This window comes from Trematomus bernacchii, unplaced genomic scaffold (genome assembly GCF_902827165.1).
Source record: "Trematomus bernacchii unplaced genomic scaffold, fTreBer1.1, whole genome shotgun sequence".
Taxonomy (NCBI): domain Eukaryota; kingdom Metazoa; phylum Chordata; class Actinopteri; order Perciformes; family Nototheniidae; genus Trematomus; species Trematomus bernacchii.
Genome location: NW_022987710.1, coordinates 3146597 through 3171697, shown reverse-complemented (window position 1 = coordinate 3171697; position 25101 = coordinate 3146597). Strand labels below are relative to the sequence as shown.

Here is a 25101-nt window from a genome sequence, read left to right as displayed (position 1 = left end):
TAGCTTCCATTATTACACATTTGTAGAATATATCCTTACAAATGTGTAATAATGATTAATTACCAAAACATTTTTTTTGCACACGCTTGACCAAAGGGCAGGTCCCCGGAACCTCGAGTGAAGATCCGTGGCGCTTTGTTCCACAGCTGGAGGTGAAGTGATAGGAGCCGGAGGCATCACATTCCACAGCTCTTCTCCCGGTGCTGTAGTCATTTCAACTGGGAGGTCTCCACTTAGCCAGCCAATGAGCACACGTCTGTGTGTTGGAGACAGAATCCGATTGTCTCACAGCAGAATATTGTTTTTAGATCGGCCGCCGATTGGTCGGACGCGTTGTTCAAAGGCTCGAGACCCGCCCGTTTTCTCTCCCAAGTGAGGACGACGTTTTCCATCCAGACCAGAGAGAAAAAACGGCAGAAAGAGAACATCTACCACACCGGGGTTTGGTCAGAAAAAGGAAAGCCTCAGCTGCTATACCGGGATAAATATACTGTACCAGGCGGGGATAACAGCGGTGTTCACCGGGGCTCCCTTCACGGTACGTTCTGCCCTGCTTTTGTTGTTATAGCGGCTGATAGTTTGACTGAGTCCACTGCTTTGAGACACACTGGTGTCAAATGACGCCAATAATTTTCATCGGCTTTTGGAGTATCAGTCACCAAATAATAGACATACAGAGTGCATTGAAGGTTTAATTACTTTGCTGCTTTGTCCGTGATGTCTCCTGGTCCTCACATACAAACTACAGAGACACGAGTTTGGACTGTTGAAGTCTCCGTGAAGTTCACACAGCTTGTTCCTATGCTCATGGACTTTTTCAAACGTCTGACTTGTTTTAGTAGATGTAAAACTGTTCCAGAGAGTAGCCTGTATAGTGAAACTCAGTCCCAGCTCCGACTGGGCAGAAGGACTTCTCCAGAAATCACGTGTGTCTGTACATGTGTGTGTATATATGTATGTATATATATATATTATATATATATATATATATATATATATATATATATATATATATATATATATTCTCAGCTGCCTTATTCTGCAGAGAAATATATGAAGTGTTCGAGAAAGTTTTTTTTTTTCCACATTAATGTCAGAATCAGATTCATGTTTATTAGCAAACGAGGGATTTCCTTGGTGTAAATGGTGTCGGCATAAACACAGTTAAAGAAGATCAATTGTCAGAAAAGCACCATCAAATAAAACAATGATAAAAAAACGATTAAAATGGAATATAGATTGGGTATACCAGTTAAACGTATATCATATAAATACTATAAAGCTTGTGTTCTCATTACGTATTTCAGTATTTTGAGCATGTTGCTTGGACTACAGACTTGCAAAGTTTAAAGCCAATCAATTGGTCAGGGGAAACAGAGGATGAATTCAATTCTATCAAACTCCATTCAGTGATTTTTGTATTTGATTAAACGTCCGGCATCACCAGGCGCTAGTATTGAACATTTCCAAACTATTCCTGGCCCTAAACAAAGGGGATTGGAAATTCCCTTAACAGTGTCGAGCAGTGATTCAATGATTTACCATAGTAAGTCAGGAGTGATCCAACAGGGTTATGTCAGTGTCCTTCTCACATTAGAGCTGAAACCGTATGTCGAAGATCAAATCATAATTTAATGTAATTATTCAGTGATTTGATTAATCAATTAATGAATTTATTTGTCAAGCCAAAATACCAAGTTTTGGATAGTGTGCCGTCGATGGGTTTCATTCCATTTCAAAAGTGCTGTTTGACGCTCGGCGTAAACTTTGCGCACTGCCACTCCAACATCCAATCACAGAGCTTGAGGACTAATCACAGGGTTTGTCGAGCAAAGCGCATGGTGTAGTCTCAAACGATAGCTGAGGATTATGGGTAGTGTAGTGTCTTCGGCCATCCTAAACTCCGATACAACTATTTGTTTCTCAGAGTCGAAGGGGAAAAACACAAAATGTTGTGCAATTAACAAGGATAATCTGGTGTTTTTGAGTTGATGAGTAGTGCAGATATCACTGTAAAATCAATCGACAGTAAGGAGAATACTTATTTCCGGGTGTAACATTCTCCGTTATCCAATGGGAATGGACGCTCACATTGCCTTTAACTGCCGCCGACATGAACGGATGCGGTGCTTCCATGAGCGTCAAATACCGCTGCCGATGGGAAAACATTGCAATCAGTTAAAAGCTCTTTGCGTCTGTTTATGAAGCTGAAGGAGACTCGGCGCGTCACAACTGCACGCCAAAGGACCCTGACCAAGCGTCGCTATTGGACTATCAGGGAGTGAGACTGTGTTGGCAAAATTAGTTTATTTTGGGGATTGACCGGATGCTCTGGCCGTTCCACTTCCTGCCCGGCGCTATTCAACGCCTTGCGTCTCTGTGCATGGCGCGGCGCAGACGGACCCAGTGGAATCCAGGTGTCAGGCCTTGTAATGTTTGGGCTGAAAGAGACTACTACACTAAAGCCCCAAGAACCCCTAAATAATTACAAAAATGTACCCCCACCTCCCACTTCAGACCACTTCATCCCAAGGACTCCCACATTAACAGATTTTATGTTTGTGTGCTGCGTTCCAGCAGCAGGAGAAAAACATTTGTTTTTTATTTCTTTGGCAAAATATTGTGGGTGGTCTTAAGCCCGCTGAGTTAGCACAGCTGAAGACTGTTGATCTCTAGTTGTTATCAACAAAACTGCTGCTAGTTTTCATTTAAAGCTGCTTCCCTCGCTCCAGCACTTTCACTCTCTGCCGTGGACTTTATGGACACATGCAGAGAAAGAGACACTGAAGGTTTGACCATCCAAATCCCCTGCTCCCCACACTGAAGAGACACTGAATCATATCAAAACCACATGAAGGAAAGGAAAATAATCTGAGCATCCGGAGGTACAAAACACCCATATGTTAACTGTAGTCTTGTAGTCGAGACCACCTTATCCGAGACCAAGACATTACCAAGACCAGAGAGTAGCAAGACCAAGACGAGACCAAGACTTTAAGAGGTCGAGACCAAGTCAAGACCAAGACCAAGACCAAGAACCAGACTACTGTGAATCCATCACTACACGATACACCTACAATACCATGTGTAAGATACCATAGTCAATTTCATCTGAAAGATCAACATCATCATAAAAAGATAAGATACAAGATATAAATTCAACTTCATCATATTTATTCAAAAAGTTATTATTTTCATATAAAAACAGTAACATAATAAGAACATAATATAAAACAAATGTTATGGTATATAGGTCTAAGCAACAAACAAAAAACTAACCAACCAGGAACCACCTTTTTAGACAAACGCAGGATGAAGGAAAACCCTTTAACACACACACACACACACACACACACACACACACACACACACACACACACACCACACACACACCACACACACACACACACACACACACACACACATTCTCTCTCACACACACACTCAGGAGTTTGTGGTCAGTAAAGGCCCTGTAAGCCACACACACACACACACACACACACACACACACACACACACACACACATCTTCACTGCAAGATTGTTTGAGTGTAGCAGCCAGTATAGACCAGTGTCATGTTGTGGTGCATGAGGGCAGAGATTCGTAGTCACGTTATTGGTTGAATTTTTTTAACAGGGCGTTTAACATCCAATCACATCCCCAGCAACAGCCGTGGTCTTGACATAAAATCTCGAGACCTATAGGTCCTAGACCGAGACAAGACCAAGACCAAATGCAGTCGATTCTGAGACAAGACCAAGACCGTTAAAAAGTGGTCTCGAGTACTACAACACCAGTTAACTGTATGCAGGCAGGTGGAATAGACTTCAGGGTTTTTTCTAGTTTCTAGTTTGAGGGCGCTAACGTCACTTATGCCCAAAATTAATACATCAGAGCAAAGCAATAGTTTCTTCATGTCTTAAAGCTGCTGACTCATATTGCACCTCAAACAACAAATAAATCCAGAGTTACGGTTTCTTTACTTCCTCTACAGAAAAGAGGACAGTAAAAGAAATGATCTGATTCAGAAATCAGTTTCAGTGTAAGCCTGCTGCCTGCCACTCGTCCAGCAGACCGACCGCACATCCATCCCCTATTTATTTGGAGCTCCGTAAAAACAAAGCTGTCTCTGCCGTCCGGCGGTCCATTTGACACGAGTTTCATATTTTTCGAGATATTATACAGTTTTTGAAGAACAGAAATATTGTTTTCTGGCAGCACTTTAAAATGTTACGGGGAAAATCTGCATTTTGGTATGAAGGCAGCGCCTCTGTTACCTGGTCAAGACAAAACCTTGGACTTTAATGTAGATTAAGTAAGGGATAATCTGCAGCTACCGTTCATAAAAAAAAATAGGATTGAATTGAAAATGATTTTATTGGCTTAAAAATGATTGTATTGCTTCCGTTCAGAAAAAAAAACTGTTCCACGGCGTACCAACGGCTGGTACTGCCACAACAACAACGTAACTTGAAATGAACTAATCGATGCAACTGTCCAAGTCTGATCACAGTTCCACTAACAAGCCCTTAAACACTGCCGAGCCCATACCGTGTTCCTGTTAGTGTTTACTTCCTGTCTATTTGTCTTCTGATGATTTATCTGACGTCCAACTTGTAACCTGTTTTCTTTCTCTCCCTTAGTCCTCCTTAGCAACAGTGATGTTATGCTTAGCAGCGGTGTGTTATCGGGTATTCACAACCTCTGAATGTCCAAATTGACCAATCAAAATCGATTATTCGACTAAGCCGTGTAATAAATCTGGATATTGAGGTTCTCAGTGCTGTCCCTGCATGTGTCTTCCTGCATGTCATTAAAGTGTCCTGAGGTTCAGACAGCAGACAGACCATCTGTTCAGCTGCTTCGTCTGCACTCCCTCTTCATCTCCGCCTCCATCATCATCCTCACACACTCCTTTCCTCCATTCCACTCAACTCAGTGTGACTTATCGGCCCTGTGTGTTGAAGAGAGAATCCCTCCGTCTCTACCCAAATACACACACACACACACACACACACACACACACACACACACACACACACACACACACACACACACACACACACACACACACTCAGTCATGCATACTGGTGGTTGTCATGGAAACAAAGAGTTTCTGAAGGCAAAAGACAGAACAGCAGCCATGTGCTCCTGGTTCAGACACCAGAATCTGTGTGTGTGTGTTTAGGGTAGAGATTCTCTCTTCAACACACATGTTTAAAGGCGATGGATTATTGATCATCTCATAAAATGAGTTTGTATAAAAATCTGGGTTTCTTCAGGGTAGACTATTACTAGTACATTATTTTATTTGTGTGAGCTAATGAGCCACTTCATAAAATGACAGCTGTGTGAAAGGATTTGGTATGGTTTGTTCTCTCCAAAAGGTCTGTGTCCCCTGTGCGTCCAGCAGACCTTTTGTTTGTCAGTCTTCCTGTGTGGAATATCAACATCCTCTCATTCGTCTCTGAAGCTCAGGCCAAACCAGAGCAGCCGAGTGTCCAAGCCTCCACATCATTCTGTCCCAGCCCTTATCTCCGTCTGCCTGACTGTTTGTCTGCGCGGGGAGGAAGTGTATTTCACTTACAATAAGACCAAATACAGTGATGCAGTGATGATGTATTTTTGTAGGCCAACCCAGAAGTTAGCTTGGCAAGGACTCCCTTGATAAAAAGAAATGGGATTATTCAATTGGATTTTGGAACATCAGTGGGGACAGTATGTCAAAATCTCCTCAGCTTGTGTTGTGGTCTTATTTCACGCATCTAACCAAAATGTTCAAACAACCGTTGAATTTGAAACAAGCTAACTGAAAGTGGTCAAATGCCAACTTTTTTATTACTTTTTAAAAACATTATTAATCAAGAGTCCTTTACAAACCGTTAAGGCAATCATTTTCCAGTCAATAAGATTAACCTGTTAAGCACTGAGCCTGTTTTTCAGGTCTCAGGCTCGAAAATGACATTCCCAGAACAAATGACTATATCTTCCCTTCTAAAAGGGTTAAATTAATAATCTTTTTTCTCAAAGTAATGATAAACCTGTGAGTTGGATGTAGAAAAGTCAGAATCAATATAGATGTTTTTTATTTTAAAGAAAATTCAGATTGAACATAGTAAAAAACTGTAAATTATAGTGTCCGTCCAAAAATTATTTTTTACTTATAGTGAAAACTACCCTTGGATGATGGTAAGGTAGACTAAAAGTTTAGGAATCCAAAGTACAACATATAATAAGTACCCTGTATCAAGATTGATGCAAAACAAGTGACATTTGACCTTTTTAGAGAGGTTTAGCAAAATAAACTCCACCTCTGAGGTGATTTGGGTGGACATGGGGGTTTTACCGTTTCTCTGGAACCCATTGGTCGATTTTGGTGATTGACATCTCTTTCTGACCGTTAGAGCCAATAGAATCGAAGGGGAGTCTCCCCACTCACACACATGGTACGAAAAAAGGTGGGGGCTTCGCGCATGCAGTTTTGCATCAGAGCGAACCTATGCTCTAGCTCTGACATCTGGAACGGAAAAGCAGTTTTAATGCTTATGGATTATCAGAAATCATTTCAAAGGGACACAGACACATTGGATTAACCTATGGATTAACTTCAGCAGCGTTTTTATCGTTTTAATGCCATTGAAGACCACTTTTGACCAGACTACGACACAGGTAAGCCATGTTAGTGTTTTTAGCTACCTAGCGCCACATGTTTTGATGTCTGTTTTTGTTTATAAAGTCGCAAGTTCGTATCATTGAGTGATAATGTATGTACCGTTCGATTCGGTGTCACCTCACGATGTGAAACGATGTCATGAATGTGGAGAAAAGATAAATAATAAGGTTTTGTGAGTGAATTTCGGTGCAGTAATCTGTTAGCATTTTTCGCTCGTTGCTAATTCAGAGGCTCAGCGTTAGCATTGTGTTTTTTTTTGGATTTTTTAAATGATCAGTTAGATGAGTTTCTTCCCGTTACATGGATATAAAACATTCATAGTTTATTAAATATTAAGATGCCCTCAGACACTGTTTCCTCAGATGACGCGTTTTTCCCCCCGATATCGGGGGTGCGGTGTAGAAGAGGTTAAATGGTGCAAATATAGTATAGAAAATGTTTTAATAAACAGTTTCGTCTTTAAAAGAAACAAAAACAAATTCAAGAAAGTCAATTAAAGAGAAATGTTTCTGTGCGTTTCTTGCCTTCATTTGATGGAGTGATTTTGCAAAGATTTTAAGTTTGTTCTTCCATCCAGTGATGGGGGGCTTAACCTTTAGGTATTTGCATATATGTATGAAACAAATAAAAGTAAAACTGAACTGCAGCTTTCTAATGGACTCTTGAGGACTGTATCACTGGTCTGATGCAGTGAGCAGCTGTGTACCTTCAGTAACCCCGGCTGCTTAAACACATTCCTCCCACTGTTTGCCCTCCTCTCAGCATCTCCCTTCTACCTTGCTCCTTTCCTTTTGTTTTCTTAAACTCTCGGTTCACACGCTCTGCCCTCTCTGTCTGCCTCTCCCCCCTCCCCTCCTGCTTCACTCTAAGCTTTTCTCTCCTGCTCAGTGACTGACAGGCCTCACAAAGTTCACAAAGGTCAAGTTTGTGTCATCATGGGGTGTGTAGATGCATCCTAGACAAACTAAAGCCAACTGTAATGCCTGATCTCGATCAGTTTAAGCTAGCATAAACACAAAGATGCACCAGTTTTGGATATTTCACATGGAAAGTGAGATGAAAGAGAAAGATTACAATTTTATTGAAATGTATCTGTATTAGATAGAGAGTTACATTATATAGTCAAAAGTATTGGACCACCTACAGGAGCTTTTATGACATCCCATACCAAACTCTTAGGCATTAATATGAAGTTGGTCCCCCCTTTGCAGCTATAAAGCCCCTGACACACCAGGCCGAAATCGGCCGTCTTGCGTTGTCTGGCGACAACGGGTTCCTTGTCGCCCAAAGTCAATTTGGTGTGTCCCGAACCCTCGGCTGTGACACGCCTTATTTGGCCTTTCACGGTCGACACCCGGCCGATTCAACATGTTGAATCGGCCATTTGTCGGACACAAGCTATCGGGCCAAGAAACCACTCTGATCAGCTGTTCAGCTAGCAAATGAGACGCGAAACGGAAGTGAGGGACGTAAACAAACGATTTAAGAAGGCACAGGACAGCAGCTAAACACCAGCAGGTGATACTTAAAAGACATCAAACATAGCCCTTAAATGTCCTCTCTTACCTCCCACACATAGCAGGGACATCTCTGATATCGGCGGGAGCGTCCCCGGCTGTCCTCTGCTGAGAGCTCCGTGATTTGTTTGGTCAAGTCCGGTTTTTCATCTCATCGTAAATTTAGCAAGAAGTGGCCATTATTACATTGCTGACTCAATAAACTACACACCCGCCAGAACACTGCGATCATCAGATGCAGGTCTATTAACTGTGATTTTATAGTATGTCTGCACTTTATGTGCTCATTTCATCATGCATGTATTTTTATATTCTAAAACATGTTTTCGATGGACGAGAGTGAAAATGGAACGCACACGCTATTTGTTTGTTTATATCAGTCTGTTCTTCTTCTCTGTCTTCCGGTTGTTGCCTATTTTGAATGACGAATACACACTACCGCCGCCTGCTGGTAAGGAGAGTTATTGCCACTCACGCATGCGCAGTTCGTACGTGCTCGGCTGAAGTCTTTGCGGTGATTTCCAGTGCGACACACGGCCAAGACGCAGGAGAACTCGTCGATGGAACTGTCGGTGTCGGGTGTCGGCGAGATCTCTGGTGACTGCCTGGTGTGTCAGGGCCTTAACAGCTTCCACTCTTCTGGGAAGGCTTTCTACAAGATTTTGGAGTCTGTCTGTGGGAAGCCCTTTCATCCAGAAGAGCATTATGAGGTCAGACACTGATGTTGGACGAGAGGCTGGCTCTCCATTCTAGTTCATCCCAAAGGTGTTCAATGGGGTGGGGGTCAGGGCTCTGTGGGGGACAGTCAAGTTCTTCCACACCAAACTCATCCAACCATGCCTTTATGGACCTTGCTTTGTGGGGCTCAGTCATGCTGGAACAGAAAAGGGCCTTCCCCAAACTGTTTCTACAAAGTTGGAAGCATAGAATTGTCCAAAATGACTTGGTAGGATGAAGCATTAAGAATCCGCTTTTCTGGAACTTATGGCGCATTTCCACTACAGCGCATAGCGCGGTTTAAGCGTGCCGTGTCGTGCACGGCCAATTTTTGGTTGCGTTTCCACTTGGCGTAGTTCTGGCTAGCGGGTACTATTTCACAGTTTTTCTGGCCCCATAAAATCAGTGAGCCCTTTAGAACGACCCATTCTTTCATAAATGTTTGTAAAGGCAGACTGCATGTCTAGGTGCTTGATTTTATACAACTGTGGCAATGGGACCGAATGAAACACCTGAATTCAATGATTAAGAATTGTCTGCATGTCGTTGAGACTGATAAAAAGACACAGAACCTCAAGTTGTTCCTGTAATCATGGCCAGCAGTGTGTGATCTGCCTCTATAGAGACACTTTAATAAAAGATCAGCCAAATGAAATGTAATGTAATCCTCTGTGGTAAACAAAAGATTCATAGAGGTGCTTTTGCATGATTCAGATACAGATATGACTAATCAATGAGTCTAAAAAGTGGTAGGGTAGTCGACTAGCTCAGGGGTCTGCAACCCGCGGCTCCCAAGCCGCATGCGGCTCTTTAACCTGTTAAGCCCGAGAGACCCCGGTACCGGGGCACTGCCGCAACATCTTGCAGGAAACAGTGTCTGAGGGCATGTTCATTTAATAAACTATGAATGTTTTATATCCATGTAACGGGAAGAAACTCATCTAACTGATCTTTTTTTTTTTTTTTTTCAAAAGAAAACCCACAATGCTAACACTGAGGTTCCTTCTCAGGTCGACTATTTTCATTTCCTCGGTCGTCCGTCCTCGGTATCACCAGAAGTTGATTTGTCTGCGCCATCTTGAGTAGCGTCCCATGGCTCTTATTTCTGCCGGAGGACCGAGGATCGAGGAGCGAAGAGCGATAATGGAGGAGCTATAACCGAGGAACCACCAGACCATCCTCCGGTGAAATCCTCAGATACTCTCCCCACCGCCTCGCACTGATCTGTTGCTTCTTGACATGAGAGCAGTTTACCAGCGGAGTGAAGAAAATACATGAAACTCACGGGACTCACTCCTCAGTTTATACTGTGTTTTGTTTCAATGAATGCATCATTCAGTTACAAATATGTGATATATCTGAACAACAAAGTGGAAAAAAATTATTTTATTCATTTATTGGAAACATTTTCATGGTCGCTTCTTCGTTTTACATTTTCATTTATTGTCATTTCCATTCCGTCAGTCATTAAGTGCTATTTAACATGTTAATTTGCTACATATCCACACAAACAAAGTGTGCAATCAAATGAATGTTAATCTAACTGGGTTTTGATAGATAACATATCTCTTTTTCTTCTCTGAATTATTTTATTTCTATTGTGCACTCTAATCAATATTAATCCAACTATTGTTCGTTTATACATTTTAAGAATGGCGTTTATCTTTTTTGAGAATGAGTTCTTATTTTATTTAATGTATTTGGGTCTACAACAGATGATACAAATGTTTGTGTCAGTAAATGTGTACTAACAGAGGCGGGGGTGTTTGTGAAAATAACGGGGACAGAGCTGCTGTCAGAAGAACAGCTGTGCGGCGTCATCACAAACGGACGTCGCTTCACGTGACGCTCCGGAGGAAAGGACGTCCCATTGCTCTTAAAACTCATTTCCCTGCTTCTCGTGGTTTCCTTGTGTCTCTCCATGCTTCCCTGGTGGGAGGGACTAAACGCAGGGAAACGACGCAAGTGAGGGACGCAAGGATTCCATTTAATCGACCTGAGAAGGACCCTGAGCCTCTGAATTAGCGACGAGCGAACAATGCTAACACCTTACTGCACCGAAAATCACTCACAAAACCTTATTATTTATCTCTTCTCTACATCCATGACATCGTTTCACATCGTGAGGTGACACAGAATCGATGGGTACCCACATTATCACTGAATTATACGAATTCGCAACGTTATAAGTAGGGATGTCCCGATCACCTTTTTTTGCTCCCGATCCGATTCCGATCATTTGATTTTGACAATCTGCCGATACCGATTTTTCCCGATCCGATCTTTATGCAATGCATTAAGAGGAAAAAAAAGGTAACAGATAACGGCTGGTCATCCAACGCGATGAATTCAGCTATCTTGGCTGTTATTTTTTTGGCCTTTTCACTGTTCTGGGGTAGTTTCTCTTTCCTTTTAAAAGTCTCTGAAAGTGTCGGTTGTTTCAGTGCCGTTACCTGAGTGGCCGCTGTGTACTCGTCGTGTTGTTGTTGGTGGTGTTTGTATTAGATTGGTCATGTTGAACGTAGCTCTGTTCTTTCCACCACGCGGAACCTCCGCCTTGCAAACATTGCATCTGGCTGTTACACTGCCTTCGCTTTCAATTTTATAATACTTCCAAACTCCTGACATTTTCTCTGTCCCGACTCCCGAGTCACCAGCTGAACGTAGCCTCTTGTTAGCTTACTGCTACTATTAGACACTGCGCCCACTCTGTTGCCAGATTTGAGAGAAATAAGCAACCAGGTCTATGAAAACAAGCCCAAAAGAAGCAACACATACATGATGTTGTGTAATTTTAATCCAAAACTAAGGCCTCAGGATGACTTTATGACGTGAACATGGTCATTTTTGTTTTGTAACATTAAATAAAATGTATAAAAATATTTTATAAAAAAAAAAAAAGAAATCCGATCCCCGATTTTTTTCTCCCGATCCCCGATCACGTGAAAATCACGTGATCGGCTCCGATCCCCGATCACGTGATCGGATCGGGACATCCCTAGTTATAAGCAAAAACGGACATCAAAACAGGTGATGCTAGGTAGCTAAAAATGCTAACATTTTTACCTTGGCTCTGTAGTCTCTCCAAAGTGGTCTTCAATGGCATTAAAACGATAAAAACGCTGCTGAAGTTAATCCATAGGTTAATCCAATGTGTCTGTGTCCCTTTGAAATGATTTCTAATAATCCATGACCAATAAAACGGATAATCCATGCTATTCCGTTTCTAGGTGTCAGAGCTAGAATGTAGCTTCACTCTAATGCAAAACTGCATGCGCGAAGCCCCCACCTTTTCTTTTCACAATGAGTGTGTGTGTGGGGGACTCCCCCTTCGATTCTATTGGCTCTAACGGGCCGTCTCCACAGCAGCGTTAAAAAAATCTTGGAGGTGGGCGTATCTGAAGCTTGAGGATTTTTTGCGAGCAACCAATCACATGAATCTCCCGCCCGGGACATACGAAGCAAAAAAGCCCGAAGTAAACTGGATATAAACTCCCCAAAACAGGCGAAAACCTACCACTGTCTCTGCCACCTCCCTCCATGCCTGGCTCCTCCGGTTTATATCCCGGTAGGTCTGGTCATAAAGCACCGGGTGATTGATTCGCTACCGCTAATTTCTCCTCCATTTTTTGGAATATGAGGAAATGATCTGCGGTATGTCTCTCCCAGCATACACGCCGTTTGATTGGCTAGAGCTTGAACTGTCAGATTTGCGTACACGGGATTTGATTGGCTGACGCTTCCACCTCAGCCTCAAAAGTTGAACATTGTTCAACTTTGAATCCTCAAAATCCTCAAAATCTCCGCTCGCCTGCCCACAAAGCATTTCGGCGAAAAGTGAGGGAAAGTGACGTCACCCCATTCAAAGTGAATGGGCAGAAGCGTTTCAAGATTTTTTAACGCTGCTGTGGAGACGGCCCGTAATGGTCAGAAAGAGGTAGGGCTGTGCGATTATGGCAAAAATCATAATCACGATTATTTTGGTCAATAATTGATATCACGATTATTAAAGGTGGGGTAGGTAAGTTTGAGAAACCTGCTCGAGATACACTTTTTGTTATATTCCATGGAATGCTCTTAACATCCCGATAGCAATGAATATATTAAGTGCTTTGACCAAAAATCCATAAAAAGAATTAATCTGTGGAAGCCGTAGTACTGTAAAAAGCACGACCAATCATTTTAGCCGGCCTGGCTAAAATAACTGGATGGCCTACCTGCCTGTCAGCCTTCCATCTGTGCACAAGCTTATCTCGTGCCCTCATTGGTCATGTGCGCGTTCGTGTGTGTTGGAGGAGGGGCTCTGTAAGGAAGTGGCAGATTTTTTTCCGGCTGTGTATTTTCAAATTTTAGCGCACTCGAGTTAGCTTCTCCAAAATTACCTACCCCACATTTAAATACGATTATTCATGACTTTGAAAACATCCATTTATTGAACTTTTAAATACAAATAATAATTTGAACAGTATCTTTTTAACTGTTGATTTCCCTGAACATATAATTCAACTGAAAAACCAATACAAAAATAAATAAAATAAATGATACATTTATATCTACATTTAAATAAATGATATCAAAATAATAAATACCAATAAACAAGATCAACAAATATTTTGTAGCGCACTTCAACAAGCTACTAAACATATATAAATATGATAAATACAAATACATTTGATCAAATATGTTGCAGTGCACTGTCACAACCTAGCAAAGCAAAATAATCGTTTTTTTCGATTATGTTTTCGTAATTGTGGCAGGCCAAAATTGTAATTGCGATTAAAATACGATTAATTGCACAGCCCTAGAAAGAGGTGTCAACCATCAAAATCGAGCAAGGGAGGCCAGAGATATGGAAAATCCACCCAAATGACCCCAGAAGTGGTTTCTTTTAGCTAAATCTCTCTAAAAAGGTCAAATGTCACTTGTTTTGCATCAATCTTGATACAGGGCACTTATTATATGTTGTACTTTGGATTCCTAAAGCTTTTAGTCTACTAACCCATCATCCAAGGGTAGTTTTCACTATAAGTAAAAAATAATTTTTGGACGGACACTATAATTTACAGTTTTTTACTATGTAAAATCTGAATTTTCTTTAAAATAAAAAACATCTATCTTGATTCTGACTTTTCTACATCCAACTCACAGGTTTATCATTACTTTGAGAAAAAAGATTATTAATTTAACCCTTTTAGAAGGGAAGATATGGTCATTTGTTCTGGGAATGTCATTTTCGAGCCTGAGACCTGAAAAACAGGCTCAGGGCTTAACAGGTTAAGCCCTCTACTCTGGCTCCCTTGAGCTTAGACAAAAAATAAGAAGGAAATAAAATGAAAGTATTTGTAGGACTATTTATATTTTGTTGCACGGTTGAAAATGTTTCGTATCTTGTATTTTGAGGTGATACTGTGACACATAAATACAAAACAAAACGGTTTTAATTAGGTCAACTAAAATATGCGTCACATCCTGCTACGGTCCAGCACCAGCACCTTTTCTTGCAGGCGAATAACCTGACCCCCGGCTCGATGAGCGAACTATGGATAAATCAAAGAAAAGAAAAGTATCGGAGGAACACAGAGGCTTTAATTCTGCGTGGTTAGAGTTATCTGCTTTCACAGCAAACGATGCTGGTTTACCGGTATGTTTGATATGTGGAGAGGAGTTGTCAAAGGTGCTGCAGCCTTTACGTACTGGAGGAAAAACACGGAAGAGGAAGACAGCTGACGATCTTCAGTCATAATTCAATCAGTTTAACTCTTTTTAGGGTGCAGCTATATGTTTTATTTATAAGTGGGTCAATTTTAATTGTATTTTCTTTCCTTCAAATGTGCAGAGGACTCCCCAAGTGCTGTGTTTAATTTATTTTAAAGTGGACCTATCATGCTATATTTGAACAATATATTGTAGGGCCATACCTATATAAAACATGTCTGTTTAGTTTTTTTTTTCAAAATACCAAACAGATCATGCATTTTAGCCATGCCTCATTTCGCTCTATTTGCTCTTTTCCAGCCCTGTTTTTGCAAGGGCTGATTCTGTGACATAGCTTTAATGCAAATGAGCTGCAGCTGACCACGCCCCCCTGCAGGAGAGGGGAGCGTGCTTTGAGATCAGCTGCTGGGCTGTCAGAAGAGGGGGAGAAAAAGAGATCTCCGTCCTCCGTGTTTTATTCTTATATGATTATATAGAGTCATTATTCATTTCTTTTAAAGCTCAATAAATAACAAAGAAGATCTTTGACCGGCACTTTTCTAATTTTGTCCGGAAGTTTGAAACTTTAACGGACATGTTGACCGGCGGAAAAAAATCGAACTGAAACTCTGCCGCACGGTCCCCTCGTTCCTTGGAAGAGGCGGAGAGGTGGGTGTTTGTCATCTGCTGGTGGACTACCGGAGAGAATTACAGTGCTTGCCTCGACGGGGAGGGATTGCATTGAATTAAAGCAGCCGGAGCAAATGCTTGCCTCAGGAAGGGAGAAAAAGAGCCACAGCGGAGAATAAGCAGAAGGGCAACCATGGCAACCATGCGCGGGAAGTCTTCTTTGCTGCTTTTGTGGCAGACTACAGCGCCACTTATAGGCCTGGCAAATGTACTACAGCGTCTCCAGCGCTTTCGAGCGGCAATGGCCGGCCGTGGCCCAACTCCACATTCCCCTGATAGGTGGAGAGTTGGCCATATAGGCGGAGCTCCTCATTCCTGACGTCAGAGAATTTTCAAATCTCTATCAGTCTGTATCAGATCCGTTGCAGCCCCGTTTTTAGAGATTTGGGTATGGAGGAAAAGAGAGAGGGTTGTGTTTTCTGACACTTGGTGAGTTCCCTGACACACCGGGGACACATATTCATGTATAAAAGACGTACAAAAGTGCATTTTGCATGATAGGTCCCCTTTAAAGTAGGCCTGTGTATTTTTTTATTATTCTCCTTATAAGAGTTCTTTGTTTCTTATTAGAGGTTAACAGTTTTATATAATGTAATAACTAATAAATTCAAAAATAAGCTATCAAGCTATATATGTTTTGCGGCTTCAGACAAAAAAAAATGGTTGGAAAAGGGGTCAAATTGGCTCTTTTGGTCAAAAGGTTGCAGACCCCTGCCCTAGCCGGTTGTCTTGTGGTGACTGTGCCTACTGGTGGTCGAATATAAGTCACACACTCAGCAGTGTAACTACTGTTAATAAACCTGAGGTTTGACAGGTTGCATAAAGGGTTATCACACTGAAAACAGAAGCATTTATGAGAGCTACAGTGTGAGTGTAGGCAGTGTTTTATTCTTGGAGGGAATGTGTTGCCATCTGAGTGGAGGAGTGTGTGTGTGTGTGTGTGTGTGTGTGTCTGTTTAGCTGTGTTTGTTTAGGACTCGGTAATTATGGCTGGCAGCAGAGTTTGAGTTGGAGCAAACAGAGGAATGCCTTTGGTGTTCTCCTGTCACTGAAACTTTGCAAATACCTGTGTGTGTGTGTGTGTGTGTGTGTGTGTGTGTGTGTGTGTGTGTGTGTGTGTGTGTGTGTGTGTGTGTGTGTGTGTGTGTGTGTGTGTGTGTGTGTGTGTGTGTGTGTGTGTGTGTGTGTGTGTGTGTGTGTGTGTGTGTGTGTGTGTGTGTGTGTGTGTGTGTGTGTGTGTGGTGTGTGTGTGTGTGTGTGTGTGTGTGTGTGTGTGTGTGCTTTGAGTATGCATATTAGATTGATTGCTTGCATGGTTGACCTTTATACATTGCTGATATCCCCAAGCAAGCCTTCACCTCTGAGATTTTGAACACACACACACACACACACACACACACACACACACACACACACACACATAGATCATTCTCTTTCCAGGCTCCTTAACAAGGAAGATGCCATAAATTGTCGTGTAGCAAACGCACAGCCTTCCTGTCTGGGAGGAACAGAGTGACATCATGCTGCTGCTGGCTCCTCTGTGTGATGTGTGTTCCAGATGTAGGATAGCAGCAGATGCTATAGAGTGGCGAAGTCACGCCCACTTACTTCCGGGTAATGGGACCTTATTTCGGAAAAATTATGCATTGAAGTCAATGGAGAGAGAAAACTTATCTTTCGATCCAGTTTGAATTGTGCCATGAATTACACATATGATGTTTGTCAATCTTAAAAAATTATTTCCATGTCAAAAAAGTCACAGTTTGTCGTAAAACTGTTGAAATATAAGACTATGAAAAATACGTAACTAGAAAGACTACAAATCCCAGAGTCGCGTAAGTGATGTCACAATTGTTTTCCTCCACCATTCAGATACCTAAGATCAGCGCAATATAGATAGAATCTATCTATATGGCGCTGGCTAAGATAAGATAACTTTAACAAGATGCCTGTGTGCTTAGTACCAGGTTGTTATTATACCAGCAATGGGTCTTGCTCGTTCTTTTGCTTCCCGTCTGATGAAAGGACCAGGAGTGGCTTGATCAAGTTAGCTACCTAGCTAGTAGCTAGCACGTTAGTTAGCATTACAGCCTTGTCATTTTTATTAGCCTTAACATGAAGTAACATTAAGTAACCCAAAATGTTAAACAGTAAGAGTAGTAGTCATATTTCGTGAACCCTTTGAATAGTACTGTCACCGGTGTGATCATTCTATAATACACCATTTAAGCCCGGGGGAGAAATGCCAACGCTAACGTTAGCATCGGCGATCTTCTCTACTTCATGCTATCTGCACAAATGGTTGACATTAAACATTAAAACGACCAGGCAGTTCAGAGAGAATCAAAGGAAGGCAGGCAGTCAGCTTTGCATGACATTCTTCAGGACGTGTTTCATTGTGGTGATAGTGAGGGTAGTCAATCGTTTTGTTGACAAGACAGTAGTGACGGCCATCTTGGTGACGTGTGTTGTTGACCAGAGATGTAGTTCATTGAGCACACAAACAAATGTGTTACTTCACAGTTTTACGACACATTTTTTTTTTTTTGACTTGCAAAATTATCTTTTAAATTGACAAACATCATATGTGTAATTCGTGGCACAATTCAAACGGGATCGAAAGATAATCTTTCTCTCTCCATTGACTTCAATACATAATTTTTCCGAAATAAGGTCCCATGGAGGTCCACCGGAAGGGGAGGGACTTCGCCACTCTATAGGCTGAGGCACTGACGGGGGGGAGGGGGGGTCAACATAAACAAAAACAAAGAGCCTTATCAAAAGGCGCGTTCACACCGGAGTACTTTTCCCCGTACTTTTCCGGTTTAGTTCCGTTAGTACCCCTTATTTTGCGTTCACACCAAAAAGAGTACTTAGTGCCGGGAACTTTTACCCCCATTTTTAGTGTCTGCTAGAGAGGTGGTACTCTCCTGGGGAGAAAAAAGTACCAATTTCTATTGGCTGGGCGAATTGCAAACCACGCCCCGTAAAACTCTGAAAAGTTTTGTGAAGCCGCCATTGTATTTGCTGGCATTAGCATTATTAGTAGGGATGTCCCGATCCGATCACGTGATCGGGGATCGGGAGAAAAAAATCGGGGATCGGAATTTTTTTGTTTTTGTTTTTGTTTTTTTTTATAAAATATTTTTATACATTTTATTTAATGTTACAAAACAAAAATGACCATGTTCACGTCTTAAAGTCATCCTGAGGCCTTAGTTTTGGGTTAAAATTACACAACATCATGTATGTGTTGCTTCTTTTGGGCTTGTTTTCATAGACCTGGTTGCTTATTTCTCTCAAATCTGGCAACAGAGTGGGCGCAGTGTCTAATAGTAGCAGTAAGCTAACAAGAGGCTACGTTCAGCTGGTGACTCGGGAGTCGGGACAGAGAAAATGTCAGGAGTTTGGAAGTATTATAAAATTGAAAGCGAAGGCAGTGTAACAGCCAGATGCAATGTTTGCAAGGTGGAGGTTCCGCGTGGTGGAAAGAACAGAGCTACGTTCAACATGACCAATCTAATACAAACACCACCAACAACAACACGACGAGTACACAGCGGCCACTCAGGTAACGGCACTGAAAACAACCGACACTTTCAGAGACTTTTAAAAGGAAAGAGAAACTACCCCAGAACAGTGAAAAGGCCAAAAAAATAACAGCCAAGATAGCTGAATTCATCGCGTTGGATGACCAGCCGTTATCTGTTACCTTTTTTTTCCTCTTAATGCATTGCATAAAGATCGGATCGGGAAAAATCGGTATCGGCAGATTGTCAAAATCAAATGATCGGAATCGGATCGGGAGCAAAAAAAGGTGATCGGGACATCCCTAATTATTAGCATTAGCATTAGCTAATGAAGCCAGTCCCCAACTCCGGGGACTTCCGGCCGGGGACTTCGGGTGGCAGTATACGCCGTGAAGTTGTTTGCGGCCTGCCAGTAAACCCAAAGCAGAAGAAGAAGAAGTGACGTCAGCGGCTCATTTGCGAAATCTTCCCTCAGGGAACTTATTCCGGTGTGAACGCGATCTGTACTTAGTTCCATGGGGGTAATAAGTGCTGGCACTAAGTACGGCAAAGTACTTGGTGTGAAAGCGGCTATTGAAGCGAGAAAAACCTAACATGAGAGTTTGGAAAGCTTGTTTGAGTGATTTGCTTGCATTTAAAAGGTTAATCTCGCCCCCCTCCGACGTAAGCATGACGTATGCGGTTCTTGCTTCTAGACCGACAATTTGTTCGAGCTTGGTTAGAACCGGTTTTCGGGGAAAAGAGCCGCCTCCGCTGCGGTGTGAACAGGAAAAACCGGCGCGTATCAGGCTCAAGCTCCGAACCGGCCCTGGAACCGCGTTGGTGTGAAAGGGGCATGTGCGGGGCCACACTGAGTTTTGTGTCAGGCAGGCTGAACCCTGCTTCCTTGTGGGAAAAGATTGGAGCCAGACAAAATCCTGGTCATCTAATGCCGCAGTTCCACTACAGCGCGGAGCTCGCTTTAAGCGTGCCGTGTCGTGCCGTACCCGTTTTTGGTTGCGCTTCCACTAGGCCTAGTTACGGCCCGACCCGGCCCGGGGCCTTTTTCACGTCTTTTCTGGCCCGATAAAATTGTGGTTCTATCGAGGCCAACAAACAGGGCTGAGTCGGGCTGAGTATGCTAAACTAGAGAGAGGAGCGCTGCAAGGGGGCTACAACTACAACAAGATGGACATATTTGACCGTGATTTAATTGTAATACACGTTTCAAAATGATGCCGAAGTAACAACATACTGATACCGGTTAGTAAAAACCATGAATTAATGCTTTGTCAAGTCTGCAGACAGACGGCAGGCGAAAAACCTTTTAAAATGCGTGTTTTTCTAGGTGGAGATTGGCCAAGCTAACGCAGTATATGTTCCGACCGTCCACACTCACAACAACGGCCTATACAGACATAAATAAAGCAGCGACTGTATTCACCATGACACAGGCAGTCTGTGGTTTGTACTTGTTTAACTTTTGTCGAGTTTCTGAACATATATAAGGAGCTGTGAGCTCTGAGTGCTAACAGCTAACGGCTGTGTTGTGTTTCTGGAGTTCTCACTGAAGATGACGTCACGGCTCCGCCTACACTGCGTTACTATAGTAACTACCCCAGTTCCTAAACTGTAATGGAAGCGCAGCATGAAGTGAGTCGGCCCTGTTAAGGCCCAACGCGGCCAAGCCGTACCGAGCCGTACCGAGTGTGGCCGAGGCCGACCGTGTAGTGGAAATGCGCCATAAGGCTATTCAGACAATACTAAACCCACCGCACTGTTTCAACTGCAGACGAAAAAACACATTATCTTAGTTAAAGGAAATGCATTTTATTTAAAGCCCCGGCCAACAGAGCATGCCTTGAGGCAATATGTGGGTAGGGCTATCAGCGTTAACACTCATCAATCTGGCAACCTTAACGTGACCCTTAAAAAACAAAACAAATTTGCCAATTGATCACACGTTTGACCCAATTTGCTCCTGTAATAGCAACGCTGATGTTTGCAATGGTTCGCATGGCAGGCATGGTGCTAGGACTGTTTTAGGGAAGAAAGCTTTTAGATGTGCAGCTCCACTAACTTGGAACAGTCTGCAAAAAGAATGGAAAATTACCAATCTGGTACCACTACATGTTTTTAAAGCTCGGTTGGATGCTACACAATCAGATGCTGTTGGTACCTGTACATGTGGATAGATATGTAAATTGTAATCCCTGTAATTTTTGCTGTATGGTGTCCTTTTGTTGTTCTGTTGTTTATGTTTTTATGTCTTCATGTGGAACCTACTGCTGCAGGTCTCCCTTGAAAAAGAGATCAATGATCTCAATGGGATTTCACCTGGATAAATAAAGGTTTTGATGGCAGTAAAAAGATCTGCAACAACCTACATGTATAACTGACTGGAGACCAGTGGACATCAGTAAGGACCATCACTGCCTCGCTGTAACGGCACACCTGTTCCATGACAAATATTCTTCAAGTGTGGTAAAAACGGAGGACATTTTGCTGACCCATGCAGCAGTTTTTTGAAGCTGCACAGGAGTGGGAGACAGCAGACAGGGTCTCCAGGGTCACAGGGTCACAGATTGCTCTCGCAGTACGATAGCAGAGAGATGTCCAGTCTCACTGCTATCTGGGACAGCAGCTTTGTCGATGCTTTAGCTTGAATAATTCAGAAATGATCAAGATGTTGTGATGTCAGTAAAACCCCTCTGATTTCTCTTGACAATTTGTCGTACATTTCTTAATTACAACACTTCACCCAAAGTTTTGATAATACAGATTCTTGAGATTACCATGATTTAAAAAAAAATATTCGATTGACAGCTCTAGCTTATATGAGTACCGAGACTGGAGCATAGAGCCCACATAGCTCATGAAGTTATACGTATAACACAATATAAAGTTGATAATGTGAACAACAACACTACAAAGGCAAAGCTGATCATACAGTAAAGCTGGTTCCACAAACGTGCAGTCCTTTACTGTTTTCATTAGCCATTAACATTCTTTTCTGTTTAGTGTGAAAACCAACTATAAGAGTCTTAAGATGGTTTTTAGTTGCATAATAATTGATCAGCAGAGTTGTTTAAGGTTTTGAGAATTTGGCTGTAAACCGAAAACATGAGTAAAAAGCAGCTAACAGCTGCAGCTTTAGACATTCACTCATGTCAACGTACACCAACAGCAAAGACAGTGAAATACAAACCTGCCAGTAGTTCATTGCCATTTAGGCAGTGGAAGATGAGAAGTTTCACTATGAAGGTGTAACCTGCTCAGCCTTAATATCTCTTTCCATCTCTTTCCTGGGATTTCATCACTTTCCCCAGCCGCCTTTGTACTGAAGAAGAAAAAGAGTTGTGACCTACATCTATTTACCTAATTGTATACATTATTCAAAGCTCTCTTTGCTCTTCGTATGTGGGAGCTTTGAAGCTGCTGTGCCCTGCAGAAATGCACCTTTTTTTAGCTTTTGCTTTTTCATTATTTGAGGCATGTTGAAAATGTACCAACCTTTCATAATGATAACGATGAAGTCAGGAGATAGAGACTAGAGATAAAAGATTGTATATGACCATAACTTTTTCCTCAAATCTAAATGTTAGGGCTCATTAGGGTTAAACATCATTATTATATTGAACAACATTATATGCTCTTGTACAAGTTTTTGATTGAGTTGCAAAGTGTTGTTTCTGTAGCCTTATCAACTTGAGATATCTATCATTGATATTCATATACTCAAGTTTCTCTCTTGCTGGGACACATCCAGGATTCACCCTGAATGATCTGGGGATTTAGGGGGAAATATGGCTATTATTGGCATCCAATCCAGGCGGGCTCACACACCAAAACTGCGAGAAGGACTCCCATCCATCATCATCCCCCTCCATCAGCTGATATCACCTCCATTCATCCTTCCTCTCTGCCTCCCGTTGAATAAATGATGGCAATCTGCACCAGCACTGTGCTGAGCTGGACACTCTATACACACACACACACACACACACACACACACACACACACACACACACACACACACACACACACACACACACACACACACACACACACACACACACACACACACACACACACACACACACCCTGTGGGCGTATGCTGTATGAAACCACATGGTGTGTGTGTAAGGGAGAGTCATACTTCAGGAATGTTCTGTATAATTTGTTAGAGTGGAGTCTCTTGCCGCACCTGGGGCCCATGGGAGATGAAGTTCTCCTTTTAATATTTGTACACAGACGTGTGCAAGATGGAGCAACTATTTTACCCATAACAGTATGCATAGTTATTGACGTCAATAAATCATCTAAACTTACAGTCTGACAATGTTTGAATTTTGCATTTTATTGTAATAAGGAGCAGACTTTCCTGTGTACTGGTACTGGGTGAATACCAGCTCACATGATCACTCAGGGACTTGCTGACCATCATGCTGTTGCTTATTGTGTTACCATGCAGGCAGGGGTTGCTATTGAGCAAGAGAGATAGCAGTCACCACACATTGAAACCAATGTCATAGAAATTACAAAGCCGGACATTATTGGACTAAATACTTAACTATTTTATTTATGTAATTCTGAGCTGGTTGTGTCAGTGGCACTGTGTACTGAGCTATCACACTCACTGCTCAGTATAGTTCTTATGTCGTGTTTTAGCCAGCTACTGGAAAGGCTCTAGTGCCAGCCAACACTCTGGCCCTGACATGAATGTCTTGAGATTTGGATTAATTGCTTTTGAATTGTGTACAGACATTCATGATCCCCAGAGGATAAAGCCAGTGGACTTTGTTGATACATTTTCTCTAGCATCACCATAAGGTAAAAAAGTGTTTGCTATTAACCTGCAAGACTAATGACCTTTCAGCCTCAGCTCTTCAGTTTTTTAGCATAATGCTAACAGACTAAAATATGATATTAACAAGAATCTAAATTACATCAGCTGATCATCAACATCTTTGCATTGTCATTGTTGCTTTTCAGATTTATTTTCTATTTGTTACAAAAAAAACAGCAAGGGTTTGTATGTTTGAGCTTATGATGATGAAATATGATCCATTCTATTCTTTTAAGAACTAGCTATACATGCATGTGTTTTGTTAGACTGTTCATAAACATTTTACAACTCTAAAACATTGTATCATCAATCTTGACAATCTTGAGGAAAAGTTGTGTTCAAGTTGCAAACAGCTCTACAAGGAATGTGTGCGCAACTGCGCATGTATTTGATTGCCCATTTTGTGGTTGTGAACACAGTCTTGGTGCGCATAAATATAATAGTCAATAATATATAATATGGCAAAACAAATGTATTCTCTGTTCTGTTTTCCATCGGAGGCATAGAAAGGTTAAAGGTAGGGTAGGTAAGAATGGAGAAACCAGCTCGAGTGCGCTAGAATTTGAAAGTACGCAGCCGAATAAAATCTGCCCCTTCCTTCAGACTTCCTTATAGAGCCCCTCCTCCAACACACACAAACGCGTACATGACCAATGAGGGCACGAGATAAGTTTGTGCACAGATGGAAGGCTGACAGGCAGGTAGGCCATCCAATTATCTGCCGCGGGCCGAGGCAGATAATTGGACTAGCTTTCTACAGCGCCACGGCTTCCACAGATGAAATATTTGTATGTATTTATTGTCAAAGCATTTAAAATATTCATTGCTATCAGGATGTTAAGAGCATTCCATGGAATATAACAAAAAGTGTTTCTGAAGTGAATTACCTAATACCTACCCTACCTTTAAGTGCAGTATATAAGTTAGCTATAATTCAAACCCTGTTATATTTCATCACATGGGTACTACAACTCTTTTCCTTTAATAACGTAATGAATCTTCTTGATGAGGCGTCTCACACAGCAGACTGTTTTACAAGAATATATGTGGAGATTTCTTCCTGTGAAAAACTCTGTTGTTTCAGTTGGGAGGGGGGATAGAAACATTCTCAGCCTTGCTTTGATGTTTGGAAATCTCCCACTGGCTCTGTTTCAAGAACTCTCTGAATTGGAACGGGAAGAGGTTTGCTGTAGAAGCTTGGAGCCAGAGCTGAAATGATTAGGCTTGCATTAGAGCCAGAGAACCGTACTGTCAGCCATTTTTTAGATAATGGACAGCCTAGAGGCTCAGTTCAGTTAATCAAAAGACCAATTTGTCAACTATGACTCTTTTTGAATATTTTTCTAGTTTGACACGGAACATTACAGATTCATCTTTGAACAAATGTATGTGAGTGTTCAATGATTCATGACTTCTGACATATCGTCGTGACCCTTTATGTAAGTTACATTC

At 41.9% G+C, this 25101-nt stretch overlaps 1 protein-coding gene across 1 annotated transcript in view; it reads left to right on the top strand.

Moving 5' to 3' along the window:
• Positions 1-407: 407 nt before the first annotated feature.
• Positions 408-25101, top strand: part of ccdc102a (coiled-coil domain containing 102A) — a 68170-nt gene continuing 43476 nt past the window's right edge. Inside the window, exon 1 of the mRNA XM_034140946.1 lies at positions 408-538. The gene's annotated coding sequence lies outside the window, so the exon portion shown is untranslated. The remainder of the gene's footprint in view (positions 539-25101) is intronic.